Consider the following 14,788-nt stretch of genomic DNA (forward strand, 5'->3'; position numbering starts at 1 on the left):
TTTGGGTTCTCACTTTACTTTTAACATAATAACGGCATGTATTATACGTGAGCTCAAAATAAAAAAAGAAGACCTTATAAAAGAAGTTTGCATATCGAAATATTCGAAATTGCATATTATTCGAAATTACATCCGGCGTCATTAAATTCAAGTTTCAACTTGCTTGAAACTTAGGCTTTTATAAAACTTTGGGACAGCAACGTTTCAGAATTAATATATAAAAAGTTTCCGGATTAATATCTAAGTTGCAACAAGAAAATTATATAGCATGTGCAGAATTATTTTAATAAGTAAGTTTAATTTCTCCAAGTGCATACCGGGGAGTTAATATTAAACGATAAAATTAATAAGCGGCAGAAATTGCAAAGGTAATTCTCGAAGTAATTTCTAGCAACGGAAATAGACTATCATTTCGAAGAAAATGAAGAAATTCCTGAAATCGTTTAACTGACGTAGTAGAATTTTAATTTACAAATTCAAGCCTATCGGGCAAATGTTTCGAGTAGTTGATATGTAAAATTGTTTGATGCGGCCTACTGCTGCAGGTAGATAAAAACGCAAATTTATCAAGCAACCGTATTATGGTAAACTATTTATCGAACCGCGGCCACTTTGTTGCTCGAGCTGTAATCTCCCTTTCTTACTTTGCCCATCCTCTCAATTCTCTCTCTCGTTCTCTCTCTCTCTCTCTCTCTCTCTCTCTCTCTCTCTCTCTCTCTCTCTCTCTCTCTCTCTCTCTCTCTCTCTCTCTCTCTCTCTCTTCGTTTCTCAAGGTGAGAGTAAGTTTCCGCCAAGTTCCGGCGACGGGTGTAACTTCTGACCGGAAGTTTCACCGTGCTATCTACCTGAGTTCTCCTCGCTGGCTTATTCGCCAGAGACGCGCCCGGCTATAGGATATTCGCTCTGTATGAATTTTCGTCGCACGTAGCAAGCAGTCAGTTTCAAAGATGACATGGAGCTGCTTGCTTTCGCAATTTCGCGAGGTTTGTTTTACGCTAAAGTAGAGCCGAGACCTACCTCTGACATACGTATACGTATATGCATATACGAGTTTACGTACCTATACCTCACGTGCTTTTCGCTATCTTTTCCCTCGAACTATATTTATAAATATAATACATACGTGCCGTTTTCTATACGGTTTCCATCGCACGAGCGAATTTATCGTTTTACAAATATGTAAAGCAGTCAGTTTTATGATCTCTAGATTGGATAAATAAGACAGGAGTTGGCCGATGCGAAATTGATTTGTTTGTAGGATTATCGAGTTTACTTTCTCTCCGCGCTGTTATTAGGAGAGCCGCGTTCTTCAAGCCCCACTAGCACGTTGTTGCCTTTTACGTATTGACAGGAATGATCGACGTTCGTTAAATCGACAAGATTAATTGGCGTTAGCCGCAATTACTTTCACTCACGTTGAAGATTGAAAAACGAGGAGCGAGTGCGCGAAGAACGTCGCTCGTCATTTATCGAAAACTGGATATTAGTGGTGTAACGATGATCGACTTCCTGTAGCAGCGGTAAGAGAGTAACTTTTAACACGCTCGCCTCGGGGCTGCAAAACTATCTACATCGGCCGTTTGCGCTAGGTGCGAATGTTAGAACTTTTAACATGTTCGATACCGAGCAGCATCAGCTTGGAGCTACCGCGCTGAAGTTCGAAACGTTTCCGTTTTGCGATTTTTTAACAGCTTTCGCGCTTTTTTCTGTTATGTAACTTTACGCAAGATTGCAAGAGATGTGATTTTCCACCCGAAATTTCTTTAAAATATTTAACACGATGCAAAAGAATCGTTTGTTTCTCTCATTGCTATTTATTTATCTCATGCATTATCTCTCTTTATGCATAAATTTTTTTACTATAGATAAAAGTATCAGGCTCACAATAAGATGAGAAAAGTATAATAAAGTTATCGATTGAACAGTTTCATTATTTATATTAAATTTAATTTGAAATTTTGCTATTCGTATTTGCAACAATTAACTGAAGACAACTGTCTATTAGAATTGGCATCGGTTTATATCGAAAGATTGTAAGATTTAAAAACTTATAGGTTTCGATGAATTTACAAAAGTGAGAAAATTAAATAAAATGAAGCGACGCTGTTGAATTTCGTCGGGGAATTTTTAATTAGAGCCCTGTCGCCGAGACTTGTTACTTTAATAAATCAATAATGTCAGCGGTTTCTTTTTCAAGCCGGTCGAATAAATAGAAAATGAGACATCATCTCAAAGGTAACCGCGCAATTTCTTTTCGCGTCTTTGTCTCCCGTTCAGCAAAGAAAATCACTCGGCGACGACCTTAATGGTATACAGTATAGAGGGTGGTTGTTTTCCTTTTTTATTGTATGCATTTATCCCCGAGATTTCCGTTTGCTATATCGGATTCGCTTTACCCGCGCGCTCTCTTTCTCTTTTATTGTGAATCGAGATAACTGTCCCGAAGACATTTTAGAAATTCTGCACTTCGCGGAGCATTTTGTCGCATTTAAATCGGCTTGTAAATGAATTACCCTCTGATTATACTTGAATGCAAAGACGTTCACGGCGCATTTCCTTCATTCGCGCGGGATTGCTCTTTGCGGCGTATAGCTCTCTCCGCGTCGTCGGCGGAATCGCGGAATTGCGCCGCTCCGTCCATCAAATGCCCCCGTTTATTCTTCGCGTTACATCATTGAATCCGCGAGACAGCGGTTGAAGCTACTTTCTGCAATAGTAATCAATATATGCACGCGCATCTACAATAGAATATATAAGAACAAGCGGAAGGACCGCGTCTTAAAGCTGTCAGTCGAGCCTGTCGGGGGGTAGCTCAATACTTAAAATCGAAACGGCAAGACACGATTCGCATGCGGGTGTTTCCACCCCTTTTCTTTCTTCTTCCACCCGCTCTTCTCGACGTCAACTTCGCTCCGTCAAAGGGTAAGTAGGTACGCCCGCGTATCCACGCCCGCATTTCGGTCCGCTTGCACTACGTCTGAGGAACGTAACAAAGCGAATAAGAAGACGGGGCAAAATAGCCGGGGCGGAACGTGTTGGTTGTTTCGCCCCCCCCCCCCGCGTTATTTACGCGTATGTATACGTATGAGAAAGAACAATCCTCGCGATTACTTGTTGTGTAACCGGCGAGACCGTGTGCATGTGGCTGTGTACCGATAGGTGACGGAAGAATTTCGGCTAGATAGCCGACTTCTAGATAAAATGAAATTACGTAGCGACCTCGAGCAACGGAATGGGCGACGGAATCCCCTTACCGCCTCTGTTTCTGGGTCGCCGCCGCTGCCGCCGCCTCCGCCAAGTGATTTATAACTTCCGCCTGCGCGGATATTTCACGTTCAGCGGCACGGCCAGCGCGGGCGAGACCGTTTGACCGTCTGGCCGGGATTCCACCGACTCCCCCGTGACGGCTGAGAACGGCACCATCTTGAAATAACGAGCGCGAGACGCAGCCTCCGGAGCGGTCCGGCGACTCCTACGATGATTACTGCCGGAACTTTCGGTTTACATTTCATCCCGATTAACGCCGGGACGTTGTTTCGCGACCTCGTTCTTCTGGAGTCTTGCGTTTAGTCAAAGATGAAGATTGTTTTTGGTTCTTAGTTTTATGAACGTCGATGGGGACGTGACAAAGAAAATTCCGCCGATTCTTGAGCAATTTCGCATAAATTAATATAAAGACGGTGTGTAATAATAACAATACATTATGAAATTGGCAATTTTTGTCAGATATTAAGAAAATGTTAATTTCCATCGAAATTCTGAAGTTGTGGGACTAAAAACGGCTTCAAATAAGAAATATACGTAATCTCGATAAGTGAAGCATATTTATATATGTAACAAGAACAATTTTATTATTATAATTTATCTACAAGAAGAAAGAAATTTTGTAATAATCTTCCGATTACATCATATTCTCTTTTTAGTGTATACGAATATGCGTCTAAAACAGTTTTATTACCTTATCTACAAATCCATTTATATTGGATATACATTAAAAAGAAAATATGATGCAGTTGGAAGATTATTACAAAATTTATTTCTTCTTCGATATCACGGAGAGTGCTTTCTTTTAAGACAACCCATAAGTTGTAGATACGCATCTCGCAGGTTTCTCTTGGATTCTTGAATATGTGAGGATAAATCGTGTGAGTCTGTGTTCTCGTTTCCACGTACTCTCGCGAAGGGAGACGAGAAGCCGGCTCCGCCATCGATTTCAGACCGATCAGGATCGGTCATCGCCGACTCGCGTTGGTTTCGTTTAAGAGATGGCTCAAACGTATTCGGGAAGCGCGGTCGCAGAGGTGCGGAAAACGAGAGGTGGGTCGCGCTCGGTCGGTTCCATTCAAACGCACCGGGGAAGGTAAAGCGTCGTTCTGTCCGCTTTGAACGAGAACCGCTCTATCCTTCCCTCGTCGGTGGATTTGCAGGGCCTGTACGTTTCTATCCGGGGGCTGGTGGTGCCCACTTGCCTTTTCTCTCTCCAGGGGACGGCGTGAATGCACTCAATTGTTTCACTCGGGATTGTGAAACACGAGAAACTGGCTTAGAGGTTAGAGGGAGCTTTACGCTGGCCGAGGGCTGGCTGAAGAACGGCGAGGGGATGGCTTCTGTACGGGAGTTGGACACAATAAGGATGTACGCGCCCAAAGAAGTGCGTCCTTCCTCCTTCTTCTCCGCCTCGCCGTTCTCCTCCTCGCTACGCTGCCTCTTCCAAGTCTTCTTTCTCCTTCGATAAAATATTTTTGAGCGGAAACGACGCACGTAATATCCCCTTTCCCACCGGTAAAATTGAGGTTCCTCCTGCAGCGCAGCGTACCTTCTTCCATTTCTCCATAGAAAATTGATAGCCGGGTAGGGAATCGCGTTCTCGGATAATATATATACTAATGGATACAACGCATATAGTAAACGCAGTTTGCATAATTTTTCAGGAGATCGATTTTAACGTTGCCTTTGACTGCTATTATGTAAAAGTTTAAAAAACCTCTCGGTTATAATAAAAAATTATTCTATGCTCGCGTTTAGAAGTTGATCACACGCATATATTTAAAGAAATCACGTCCAGGATAAAAGGATCCTGGCTCACGTGGGAGTCCTGGCTCGATTATCTTGAAATTAGGTCGACAAACACGCGATCTTCTGTATAACCCATTTATCATAATCAACTCTGGAGATGAGAAGCAGTCATGGAAAGGTGTCCGCCGTTTTACCCAGCGGCTTAGAAGTGGAAAATTATTCTTAACCGGGCGAAACGGATTAAAGGTTCGTTCTTTCCCCTGGAATCGCTGATCGTTCGGTATTGAGCCGACGCGATCGATCGGATTCGCTCTTCCAATTAACGTCACGTTTTCGCGGGGAAGTCGTTATCCCTCACCGGCAATCCCTTCGTATACCTTCCTCTTCTCCTCCGTCACAAGTTTGATCGGGAAAAAGACTCACGAATCGCATCTCGTCGCGCTGAAACTTCGACTTTCCATCCGACCGACTCCGTCTTTACCCCACTTCCGGCTTTAGCGCGATCCGAGGGAATCGTATAAACGGATGGGATTCTCGAGGCCACTTCCGGTTGCAGCTTGCTGGACGCGTTTTCCTACCCTTCCGCTGAATCCGGGGAGATACCCCGGGACAACGAGGGAACGCCGAGACGGCAGGAGGGGTTGCGAGACACGGGGGAAAGTTCGCGGCGGCTCTTTATGCCGGCAGATACGGTGAATCACTTCGTCCGTGCGCTAACAAATGCGGAAAGTTCGAAAAGAGGAGCGTAACAACGGCGTTACCGCGTAGAGTTTGGCGCCGCTCGTTTGCCGGGGAAATTTCATTACGCCCGTCGTCGTCTTTCGGCCGTGCCGGGGCCGGGGCGTCGCGCGACGCGTTTTACTCTCTTTCAAAGGCGGCGCGGCATTTCCGCGCTTAATGCCTTCTCCTGCATGAGCATCGATGCAGCAAAATGCGCGGCAGCGGGATACAAAGCCCTATTTACGTGGCTAATAATAAGGGATCAGACAGCGTAAAACTTAAAATCTTAATCTTACAAATGGTACGGAGGGTACGAAATACAACTTGAGCTGCCGCGGAAAATTGTTAGAAATTTACTACTCGTATAGCTTAGTGCTTTGCACCGTTCCTTTTTCTCGTTTACATAGGAATCTTTTCGTAAAATTCAAGACGTGGCACGAACGAAGGAAATTTTCGCGTTAGAGGATAATTCTCTCCGCACTATGATTCGGCTAAAAATGTATCCGCTTAAATATATACGTATAGGTAACTTCTCATTACCGGATAAAAAACGCGATAGAGTATGCGATTCTAGATCGGATTATCATAGCCGGGAGAGAGAACCGGAGCCAGCCATTGCTGGGAGATTTCCATATCCCGTGCCCCCATCTTCGCGCGGTCTGGAATATCTTTCTACTCTTTCGGCTCTTACCGTGAGCGACTTCAGACGCTCCCTCGAAGAACCGGGCGGTTCGGGGACGTTTTATTTCGACATTATAAGCTATTTCACTTTGAAATGGGACAAATGGAATTGTAGCTTCCCATCCGGCGTCGTCGCGCATTTTTCCACACCCGCCACTCGCCAACCGCGCCCGGAACTCGTTCCAATCCGGCCTCGGTCGTGAATATGATTCTCGCCAAAATTAAAATGTTCGGCTGATCGATCCCCTTTTGCCTACTCGAGAGAGAGAAGGTATTTTGAATCCGAAAGTATCTGGAATGACGGCGCGGCGCGTCTCTCGTATAAAATCACGGAAACGTATTTAGGTACGCTTACGATCGCGCTATCGGCCTCCTCCTCCTCTCTCCGACGAGAGAGTGGTCGTCTTTAATATCTCATCAAAATTACATCCCGTAATTTTCCGTGCATGCGCGATAGCGTCAGGCTTTATCTCCGATCGATAATAACCGATATTTCTTACACGTGAAGATAACTCGATTGCGCCCGGGCAGCATCACCCTCCAGATTAGTTTTAAAGATTATATATATCCCGGAAACTGAGTTAAGTAGAACGAGATTTTCTAGAGACTCGTTATGTATCATACTCAATTCTCATCGTGATACCGTATGCAGTTAAAAAGGTATTTTAAATAAAATTTGGATTTAAAAAAAAAAACATTCTGTTTTAGTGTCCCGGTTTGAATGCAAATTTTATCACACCATGTAGTTTCAAACGAATATAGTTGATATTATTGCATTAAAAATAACAGCTACGACAAAAAATATTTTTTTCATCCATTTCTCCTTTATTTTTTTGCAGCGTTAAAATAATAACCTAATTGTTTATTATTATTTATACCGTGCCTTTATTAATTTTATATTTTTCTACAAATCTCTATTCTTTACAGAATTTTTTGCATTGTTTTAAAACTCGCCAGACCCGTGACTGAAGCGCGACGCTTTCCATTATGTATCGTTTGCGGAAAGCAATTTGCGCGGCTAACGTTATAAAAAATGCCCCGAAGAATACTGATACAATATGTATATGAAACGGCGGTCGTGCACTTAACTTGAAGCTACGGCCAATGCTTTATTTGCTGTTTTTTTTCTATATATATCGGTGCCAGTATGTTTAATAAATAATTTAAAGGCTTACAATTCGACCGTTGAGTATTAATGAATAGATTTGTAAATGTTGAATCATTTAATATATATGGCTGAATTTTCTCTTATTGTGTTTCACAGTACATTAAAATATCAGAATATTACTATTCCTATTACGTCTTTTATCTATTTTATCAAAGAACTTTCGTTATAATGTTCAATTTCGACAGAGAGCAGCTTGAATTCGAATGACTGTGCCAGATTTCTTTTAATCGAATTATCATTGGTCGTAAATTATGTTTTTTATTGCTCCGTCGTAATAAATTCAAAAGTATTTCAAGCGACGATGGTGAACGGCGGATTATACATATCTCATTTTGCAGTAAGAAATACGTCTCGATGATTACGCGGGAGTTAGTGGATTTTGCTCTAAATTACCGCAATTTAAATTGTATCCGCGAACGCAAAATGCAAGCTCAACCCCGTCCGTTATGCGCGCATGAGAACACTGCCAAGTGGTAAGACCGACAAAAAGCTGCGGCTGTCGCTTTCAGGAAGGAGGCGCAATTCGGAATCACTGGTTTAAAATATCAGGCCTGCTGGGAAAGCTGACGTTGTGGTAACGAGATTCTCAAAATCTCCCCGAAAATTATGAGGTCTTCTGAAAGCGGTAAAAATTTGTACATCGATATTAAATCATTAATATCTGCAAGCCGATGTAATTTGATATTAAACGCGATATTAAAAAATTAAATAAATCTTTCGAGAACGCTTTAAGAAAAAGATATCGAACGGTCTAAATACGATAAAACATTAATTAGGAAATCTCACAAAAACAATTGACCTGGCGAAGAGAAATCGAATTATAAAGCGAAGCAACAGCGAGATCTATCGCCATACTTTTACGGACTTGTCGATTAGAATATTCATAACGCGGTCAGTAAGCGAGCAAGCTGGGTGCTCGAAAGTAACGGGCGATTTTATATTATCCCACGCAGATTTAAATAATCGATTGCCAATAAGCGGATTCACTCGAGATGTTGTAAATAATGGAGTGTTGTGTTTTGTGCTCATAAATATCGAATAAATTTCCATTTGTGCGGCATAATTATCGCGATCGTCTGTGGCTATTTTATCCCTCGACGATATTAAAATAATGAAAGAAAGGAAGGACGCGCCTTAAAATATGCTTGCCCGCGAAAGTCGCGGTTTGTTACCACCCGTAAGCTCCATTTCCTCTCTCGATTCCGAGTCCATAAAATTACGAGTTAATTATTTCGTATTCCGTTGTTGTACCGCGATTTATTTAATTTATTACGAGCGTGATAAAATTTTACCAGGTGCATGACAGCTTATATATCGTCGACACCACCTCGATTCGAATTCCTATTCTTTCTCGTGTATCTCGAGAAGATAAATTTGTGTGAGAGATATCCTGCGTAATTATACGTAATTTTAGGAAATATACCTCGCGCTTGCGGCAGGAAAGTTCCGAAAGGGCTTTTGTTCGGGCAAGTTACGTTTATGCATGATGATATTAATACGGGGAATGTGTACGCGCGAATAAGAGCAAAAAGTGTTTGCAGCTATTTAATAATTTCCTTTCTCTCTCTCCTTGCATTTGAGATCTTGCATCTTTCTTTTTTCTCTCTCTTTTTTTTTACTAGCACGGAGATACGTTGCAAGCTCGTGAATATTGAAACGGCGAATCTGCAAAGCTGACGTTTTTACAAAGAGGTGTCTCTTGACGACGTTCTCTCCGACAATACAGCGGCGCGCGGCGGGTTATTTTAACAAAGTGTTAGATCGGTGTTTTTGAAAATAATTCCGGTTTACGCCCGAAATAAAGACACGTACACCATTAGGTAATGAAACTGCCGACGAAAGCGACAACGCGGGGGAATTCTAACGAAGTATAAAATCAACAAAGCGTAATCGAGCGCTATATGAAACGCTTCGCGTACGAAATTTCGTGGTACACGCGAATAAGTGCGCTGACATTTCTCGTTTGCGAATCTGCGAAAATGGAAGTGGAACCTGCTGAACACACGAATACACGCTCGCATACGTATACGCGCGCATATCCACACTCTGGTACCGTGCGGGGCGTACAATTTTCGTAACGCTTGGGGATGAGCACGTCGTCGTTGCAACGTTCGCTCGCTCGCTCCGTGACGCAGGATAGAAATATTTTACGAAATGGAACTTGAAGCCGACAATATGCGGACTCATCGCGCGTCGCTCTCGCGAAACACACATCTTAACGTGGATGCCCCAAGCCCCGACTTTCCCACGGGCAGACATATTCTTCACGGGATTTAACGGCGAACCGTAAATTCGTTTGCTCACCCCCTTAAACGTCCTTAGTCACCGGTAATATTTCATCGGAGCCCTCTTTCCCCTGTCCGCGAGACGGATCTGCGGATCAACGTATCCTCTGCTACGTCTTTGTTCAATCAAGTGAGCTCATTTCGCGATAATCACTTCCGCCAGCGTACGACAAAAATACTCGCCGATGTTCTGTCACGTACCTTCGGTATGTCTTTTAGAATAACGCGATCCAGAAAAGACAGGACAAAAGAATTAACACCCCGAGACGTTCGAGCATTCGCAAGGAAAGAAAGCAATTAATCATACTTTAGAAAATATTAATCAATCAAGACGTTAATTGGCCGAAGCACTAAAGCATCAATTTGCCGTGTCATAATTTAGAGCAGATATAAAGGTATCTGTGTCAATTTTTCCGAATATTTTTGGTTGCTTCGATAACGTTTCGAAGAGATGATGTGTTCTGAATCTGACAGCTGACGACCTAACTCAGCAATAGATTGTTATAAAATTACTCGGAAGCGAGAATAGTTTCCAAAATCTCTCCTCTATCTGCTTTAATTTTCAATTATCAAACGTTCAGTCTAACATTATCGAAGATAATTTGTAAGAGATCGAAAAGAAATCGTTTTCTTACTGTTTCGTTAATATCATTGTAATCGCATGTGCAGTTACTTTCTTTTGTATCATAAGGAGAGGTAATGAATATCACCGTCGTATATTCTTTCCGATTATATGAATTATATTTACGATTAATTCAGTGTAGAAACTGGATTCTTTCTACTTTAAAGGATAGAAAATATAATGTTATGCACAATTCAAATGCAATATTATCTTATATGAATGGATGCACTTAACAGCTTCTACTACACACCTTACGGATAATAAATTCAGTTACTTCCGGCTTTCTATTTGCCGTCAATATAAACCAGGTTACGACATTAGGTAGGAAATGTAGAACTGAAAGAAGAGAGAGAGAGAGAGAGAGAGAAAGAGGTAGAAAAAAGGACCGGCACGCGTTGATTACTTATCGATTGTTTGCGCGCGAGAGCCATTGCGATTCGTTCAATTTGAAATCGTGGTTTCTCGCTCGATGTTTTCGCAGATGGAATGTAATTTTCTCGCTTGTCTGGTCCGAGATTTCCTTTCTCCGATGTAGCACGGTTAGGTGAAACCAGATTAGCTTCAGGTGTGTATCATTCTATTACCATTCTATTAGAAAGAAACGTTCTATCGTTTCTTTTTCATTTAAAGACAAAGATATCAATTTTAGCCCGTTTTTTCATTTACGCAAGATAGATAGCGTAATGTTCCTTTGTTTTCGGAGGATTGAAATAATTCTGATGAATAGAAAGAAAAAAATATATAATTTTAACGCGATTGGCTCCGACTGATTTTGTTTTGCGGATATAGCGCTTTGAATTACGAGATATAATTACCGTTTTTAGAGTTTCCACGGATTTGATATTGGATTAAATAGACGTAGCAAATTGACCGCTCGCACGCTCAGCAATTATTACTATGCGGGAATTACAGCGCGGAACGTAGGACGATAATAACGTCGTGTTGCAGAGATTTTCATTAAAAGCGCTTCACGTGTCATTCTCGTTTCGTAACTTTTTAATATTCAAATTTCTGTACTTTTAACTACCTCTAAAGTTCACTTCGCGCAACTAAATGTAGATCAAGCTTTTATCTATTCGCTTTTCCAAAGTTCGCTTCATGAAAGTTGCCATAGTTTTTCGGTTGTTCGTAATTCAAATTGTGATATTGTACATTACTTTATTACAATCGTTTCGCTTTTGCGAATAATGTAAATTTACCTTAAAATTATTTTTTGATTAAAATGAGGGAGGCAGGAAAGATCGCGAAGGCAAGGAGTAGCGCGTGCGGCCGTTCGTGCTTCGCCTTTATCAGTTTTTATATCTCTCTCCATTCTTGAATCAAAGTGTAACGCGTTTCGAGAATTTGAGAAAGTGCATTGCAGTGCAGGGCGCGAGACGAGTCGCCCGCACGCCTCCGAAATCTGGACCGTTCGAAACACTTCGTAACGATTCTCCTCTACGGGGGGCAAGTTCGCCTCAGGCCGTTGTAAGTTTGTCGCGGAGTTTCTCCAACTCGAATCGTTAAACATCGATTAAACGGATAAGTGATTCCTGGCCTGGACGCGAACGGATACTCTTGGATATACGCGTGGGGCCCAGCGCGGATTGTACTTACCAGGAGGGCTGAACAAGTTACAAGTCTCGTTACAAGCAGACCCGGAAGTTTCAAGCAGGTCCGGTTAGAGCGGGCTTTGATGATGATTAAGTCGCGTTCGTGCGGAATCACGACGCGATCTTTGATTTCAGCTTGAATCTCGCAAGCATCGAGCGCGACACGCGACATTGACGTTTGCGACACAATGTTCCGCCCGGAACATCGCGAAAAAGTCGTTAGCGACATTTTTTTGCAGTATATAGCCGGACCAACCGAGTACGGTGAGATTTTTTGAAACTCTAAGACCCATATATACTGACAAGTGGAACGCGGTGTCGAGCACTTTTCGTAACAACAATATTCGATGGCAGGTATAGTTAGCGAAGTTTCATTCGGAATTTCGTGGCTTGGTTGAAGTAATATAGCAAGTCATTTGTTTGTCAACGGTTAATATTTATCAAATTTCTCAATATAAATTTATCAAATTTAATTCTCAGTGTTGAAGAAAAATTATTGGAAATAACTTGTGCGCGAAAATACTGCGGGAAATCGCTTTAAATTACTACGAGTGTTAATGGCATATTTAGCATACGTATTTTTAAGCATTATTTAAAAACAAAAATTCTAAAAAATCCATTAAAAATATGCTTTCATCAAATATTGACGTACGTACTGTTTGAATGCGGCAGTTATCCTCGGTTCCTCCATTTATTTTTCGTGAGCTGCAGGGCACCAAAGCAAAGCCGCCTATAAATTTAACGGATTTATAATCAAAAAATTGCGATTTTGAACTCGCTACTTCTTCGACGTCTTACGGTCACTCGTAAAATCCCGGCATACCTCTGTCGTTCCGCAATTTTGCCCGATCGCGAATAGAAATGTCGGAATTTTGGCGATCTCCGGTGTATATAAAGTGTACGAATAAAAACGTTTCCGTCGGGACCATATTTCACAAATACTACTTACAGGCGTGCACCCATCGTTCTTCCCGTAGACGCCTCTGCTCCCGAGCTCGGCCCCCTCCCCCCACGGAAATTATATGCGGGATTCGAGCCAGAGAGCGTTCGCTACGTGCGCTTCGCGAGATCGGGGGATGCGGAATCCGAGTCTGCCGAACGTTAAGCGTCGAATTAATGCCAGATGTCGCGTACATTGGACCCTTTCGAGAGCCGTGTGATTAATATCTGGCGGGTCCAGATCGTCGGAAGCGTCCGGAACCGATAGATTATCAGCTTTGATAATTTAGGTGGAAAAGTACTCAAAGCAGACGGGCCATACTCCACACCTGCCTGCATCCACAGACGGATCATTACGTTCGAAACTTATGAAATGCGCTAATTTCGCAAATTTATGGTATCCCACAAACGTTTGATTCGATGACACGTTCAGCGACGCTTTTAGCAGGCAATGTTGCCGACGCAGCTACCTAGTTCATTTATATTTAATGTGCAAATTTATTATTTCATCGAGTCGCAAAATTGCAAAGAGAAATCTCATCAGCGATATATATCTGCCTATTAATAACGTTAGTAAACCATAGGGCGTAATTATGCTGTAGACACATCGGCGGAGATGAATATTTCAGCAAGCGATATTGGACATATTTATACGAATCATATTGAAAGTTCTGCGTTAATTATAATCACGTACCGAATTTGCATAAAGCAATCACTCGGCTGAAATAAATGCTTATTAAAATATCGCGTTACATATTTAATATGTTTGGGCGAGCTCTCTCCAGATAAAAAATTCCTCCGCGTGCATAATGGTAATAAAATGTTTTTACATCTTTATCAAATCCACGAGCTAATGGATTATTTTTGCCCGTTTTCCATTTTGATGGGAGAGAGAAAGAGAGAGAGAAAGAGAGAGAGAGAGAGAGAGAGAGAGAGAGAGAGAGAGAGAGAGAGAGAGAGAGAGAGAGAGAGAGAGAGAGAGAGCTGTGGAAATTTCAGTCAGCAGTGTGCGTCAAGTACGAATCGTATACTTCATAAGGAAGGGAGCAGGGGAGCAGGCAGGGAAAGCAGAGGGAGGGGGAATATAACTTCCATTTTGAGTGTTTGCACTTCTGAAGCATCATTCAGCAAGTTCGAAGCTGGAAATACGTTGTATTAATTGCGCGGTAACGAAAATTGGGCCAACTAAACCGACTTGGTCGCACGTTGAAGAGTCGCGCGATGTCTACTATACCCTCGAGCATTCAAGTATGCGTCTCGAGCGTAGTATAAAGTTAGTCAAATAGGTGGAACGTATTCGAGAGCGCTGTATACCGCGGTGGCGCGGATAGAAACGCTTTCAGGAGGACGCTGCGAGTAAGCACGAGAGAACCACTAAAGATTGCGTCAATGAAGATACCCAGGGAGACATAGACGAGCGCGGATACGACGAGCCGTGTTTGCGCGCGTTTCATCTGCGCGCGTAATCGGATATTGCGCTGATTCTGTTATTTTTCACGTTTTTCAACGCGTTTCGCTGTACGCCGTCGTCATTGATACTCATACTTTTATCTCGGCAAAGTTTTCCGTCCCCCCGAGTGCGATTCGCTCTATTTTACGGTACGTCACTTCGTTCCCACTTTACCTAGTTAAAAGCAAGCGTTGCTCGTTCTCTTTCGCGAAGCGATTTCACGCAGTTCCCGCATATTTCATATATCTATCAGCCCCTATCGTCTCAAGTTTCTTTATGACGAAACGGCGCTCTTTTTCAAAGGCCGGTCCACGA

This window comes from Temnothorax americanus, unplaced genomic scaffold (assembly GCF_048541705.1).
Source record: "Temnothorax americanus isolate GAGA-0224 unplaced genomic scaffold, ASM4854170v1 Scaffold17, whole genome shotgun sequence".
In the NCBI taxonomy this organism is placed as follows: Eukaryota; Metazoa; Arthropoda; class Insecta; order Hymenoptera; family Formicidae; genus Temnothorax; species Temnothorax americanus.